The sequence below is a fragment of the Solanum tuberosum genome, unplaced genomic scaffold, assembly GCF_000226075.1.
Source record: "Solanum tuberosum cultivar DM 1-3 516 R44 unplaced genomic scaffold, SolTub_3.0 scf00263, whole genome shotgun sequence".
Taxonomy (NCBI): domain Eukaryota; kingdom Viridiplantae; phylum Streptophyta; class Magnoliopsida; order Solanales; family Solanaceae; genus Solanum; species Solanum tuberosum.
Window position 1 is genome coordinate 168,068 of NW_006239196.1, and position 4,230 is coordinate 172,297.

The window sequence follows — 4,230 nt, forward strand, 5'->3', positions numbered from 1 at the left end:
CAAGGCTACTTTTTCTTCCTGAAGAATATCTAGGTTGTTGTTCATCAGATCCTTTTCAGTTGTTAACTCAATGAAAGAGTCAATCAAAACAGCGGCTAGATTCTTCAACCTTTTAACAGAATAAACATGCAAATTTTATCTAAGGTCAGAAAGGGTTACCCTTTCTTCAGTATCTTCATCTGACTTGCCACGACAGCATCATCAGAGTGTTCAGAATCATCTGAATCACTTGAGGTATTTCCCAAGACTCCCAAAGCTTTTTCACCGCATGGTCAACAGTTTCTTTTCTGGTTGACTTGTCACGGACCTAGTTCCCGCTTTTGTTCTTGTCTTCTCCGGACTTGACACATTTCTTGTACTCATTCTTGTCTATAGGGGAGTCTCTAATGAAGTGGTCTAGTTTACCACACTTGAAACACAAGTCATTTGAGTTTATAGCCTTGTCAAGATTTCCTTTCTTCATGAGAGCTCTACGTTTTCTCACAATTTTTTGACATCTTCGAGTGAGATAGCCCATGTTTTCATTTATTTCAGGTACTTCACTTGTGACACCTTGAGAGCAAGTGATTTGTCCTTTTTTGCATTTTTCTTCCGATTAGCCTCATTAATCGGATCTAACCTTTTGTCTTTGCCTTTGAGAATGAGACCATCATTTTCTTCTGTGCATCTCATCTTCAAAATCACTAGAGGCGTTTTCCCATACTGCGAAGAGTTTCTTTACCACCCGATCAACATTAGTCTTTCCCTTAGCACGGTCAGGGACCTAGTCCATTTGCCTTTCTTTGAGGTCTTGACATTCACACTTATGGCTCTTAGAGTCTCTCATAAAGTGCCTTGGATTTCCACACTTATGACAGAGGTCGTTTGCATTTGTTGTTCTGTTGGAGTTTCCATTCTTTTGAAACCCTACATGTTTTTTGACTATTTTCTCAAACATTTTACTCAAATAAGTCATCTCTTCTTTATCTTCGGAAGCATCATTTTGAGATACCTTTAGCACTACTGACTTCTTCTTCTTTCTATATGCTTCATCATACTGTTTTCTAGACTTGGGAACATCCTGAGTTAGATCTCCATTTTTCACGTCATTGGTAGGAACGTAGGGGCTATCAAGAAGAGGAGGTCTTGTGGAAGACTGACTTCTTTGCATGCTCACTGGTGTCATCATTTTCTTCAGGAATCTCTCTCTTGGTATTAACCAAATAGAGAGCCCAGGCTCTGATACCAATTGTTGAGATGTATGCGCCCACCAGTGATCTCGGGACCAGGTCCCTCGACAGAATAATAGTGATGAAGTAAAAGTGCAAAAAATAGATAACATAATGTAAAACAGGCACAAGAGTTTTATGTGGAAACCCTTTTGCTTAAGGGCGGTGAAAACCACGACCTGTCCTTACCGGCTTTTCAACCCAAACTCCATTTCACTCAAACGAAGCACCGATTTAGATTACAACTTCTTGCAACCTAGGAATTTACCTCTAAATCCCTTCCCCCTCAATGTAGTAACTCTACCACAAAGAAAGCAACTAAGAAGATACCACACTGCCCATTAAGCTACCTCACTCTAGATAACTTAGAATTTGACTAAGCGGATACAACACTGCCCACTAAATCAGTTACCCTTAACTGACTTAGACTTTTAGATGAAAAGAACAAAAAAATCTAATTCCTTTATAACATAGGAATAGATTTACAATTTAAGCACATAAGATACATAACTCTAAATACAACAAGACGCTTCAGTACTCCATCTGGTCCCTTTTTTATATGAGCAGTGTTCTTTCTTGAAGATGGCCTTCTCTTTTCAAGCTTGTGAATTTTCAGAGAAAATCCAAGTTTTGTTTGCCAAATCTTAAGTTTGTGTTTTGTGTTGAGAGATTATATCAAAATGAACACAAACTCCTTGGGACCGCACATTGGCAGAGACCCTAACTTTTTGAAAAGACGTGCACCTACCACATCAGAAGTGGCAGGTTTTCTGACAGCGGTCTTTTCATCCTTTCACATACGCAGTTTTGCAGGGACCAGGTCCCTTGCAAACCTTTCTTAGTAATTTCTTGAGAAGATGTGCTAGCTCTCTCTCTTTTTGAATGAATGAATTAATTTGTTGTTAGTCATGTTGACTAAGTCAACCATAAAGAGTTATTGACCGTTGGACAAACACCATCGTCCATTTTTATTGGTGTAGTACGCTGACACCTCACCAACCTCTGACACGACAGCTTTACAGTTGTCCCCCATTATAGATCTGGACAAGAGAACTCAGCCAGGGACCGGGTCCTTACAATTGTGAGCCACTGAAACAGATAGTTTCATCCGTTCTTCTTATTGGTGCAGTACACTACAATTTTCACCTACCACCTGACATGATAGCTTTACAACTGTACCCCATTTGAATCTGGACGAGAGCATTCTATCAGGGACCAGATCCCTGCATTTGTGAGTATCATCAAAACACCTAGAATATAACACTGTCTGAACTCCTCTTTATAGTAAGCTTGATTGACATTCTGTGGACACCCAACTTCTTGATGATCCTTCTCTATATCGTAAGATGGTCGGCAGTCTTCAGTATTCATCATTCACACGACCGGATATACAATATGCTGTGAATATGGCTTTCCAATTTCTGCATCAACCTCGTCTTATTCATCTTCAAGAAGCTAATCTTCTTCTATCTTAAAGGCACTCCTCCTCATGGGTTGCAGCTGAACAAAAATACTTCCAACTCCTTAACTCTATTCTCAGACTCGGACTGCGCGGGATGTACAACAACTCCTCGCTCTACCTCTGGATTCTGCATTTTCCTTGGGAGTAATTTGATATATTGGTCTACAAAGAAACAACCAACTATTGTGCGCTCAAGCACCAAAGCTGAATATCGTGCTCTGGCTGTTGCCACTGCCGATGCTATATGTATACAATTTCTTCTACATAACTTGGGTATTTATCTTCCCACTCCTATTCTTGCCAAATGTGATAATATTGGTACCATCTATCTTGCACATAATTCAATCTTTCACTTAAGATCGAAATATGTTGCTTTCGACTATCTGTAATACCCCGCAACTAGAAAGAGCTAGAATTAGAAATAGTCATTTTTGGAAAGAATGAAAAATCTGGAAATTTGACAAAATTAAGTCAAATATGAGTTTTGGGTCAACTTCAAATGACCATAAATCCTATATCAAGATGATTTGGATGTGCTACAAGATACCTTAGGAAATATCTTTGAATTATCTTTCCAACGCCATCGAGTTTGATCATTTTCGAGTTCGTATGAGGGAGATATGCCCATTTGAAGTTGGGTTGTCTAGATAAGGAAAGTCAGAACCGGATTTTAGAAGGGTATTATGGTCTTTTCACTACCCAATTAAATTATTTCGTTTTTGGTAATTACTTAGGAGTCTAAATTCTAAACTGAATTTTGTCAGCTTACGCTCTCAAAGAATTCACGCTAGGGGTTTTAGAGAAAGAACGCCAGAAGAGAAAGAGGAGAAAGAGACAAAGTTCATCGTTCCTGATCAAGTTTTGCTTGTGGATTTCGTCAAGGGGTGATCCCTACGAGGTATGTGAGATCACATAGAATTGGGTTAGTTCACCCACGCGACAATCATGATTTATTTAAGAGAATTTAGATTCTTGAATGTTTAGAAATTGAGTTCTTGATGGATTTGTTTAAAGTTTTCTATTGGGTTCTTGATTGTTGGAGTTGTTGAGGAGTTCTTGATTTAGATTCATGAAATTAGGTGCCATTTTGAGTAGATTCTTGCATATTTTGATTATGTAATCGAATCTAAGTGTTTAGGGAAAGACCCAATTGAGTTTAGAGGGTTTAGGGTTGAAAACAAGCTAGAAAAATCGTCAAACACCTGGGAGGGGGAAGGGGCTGGGGCTGGGGCGTCGTGCCACTCAGAGTGCCCCAGAAGATGTTCTGTAGTTGGGACCTTGGGGCGCCGCACCATCTAGTGAGCCCAAACTTCAGTTATGAAGTTTTGGGTCTGGCTCCCCGCGCCACTCAGAGCGCTAGGGACGCCAGGTCTTCTACTTTTTCCCACTTCTTTCCGGTACTTAGTTCCCCTGAAACGTACCTATATTTCCTAATTGATTTCTACAGTCTAAGTTACGTCTAAACAACATGAAATCATCAATAACATGAGATCATGAACCTTGAATCCATAATTCAATTCAAGGAAAGTTAAGAGTCAAGTCAAGAGAAGTTCATAGAGT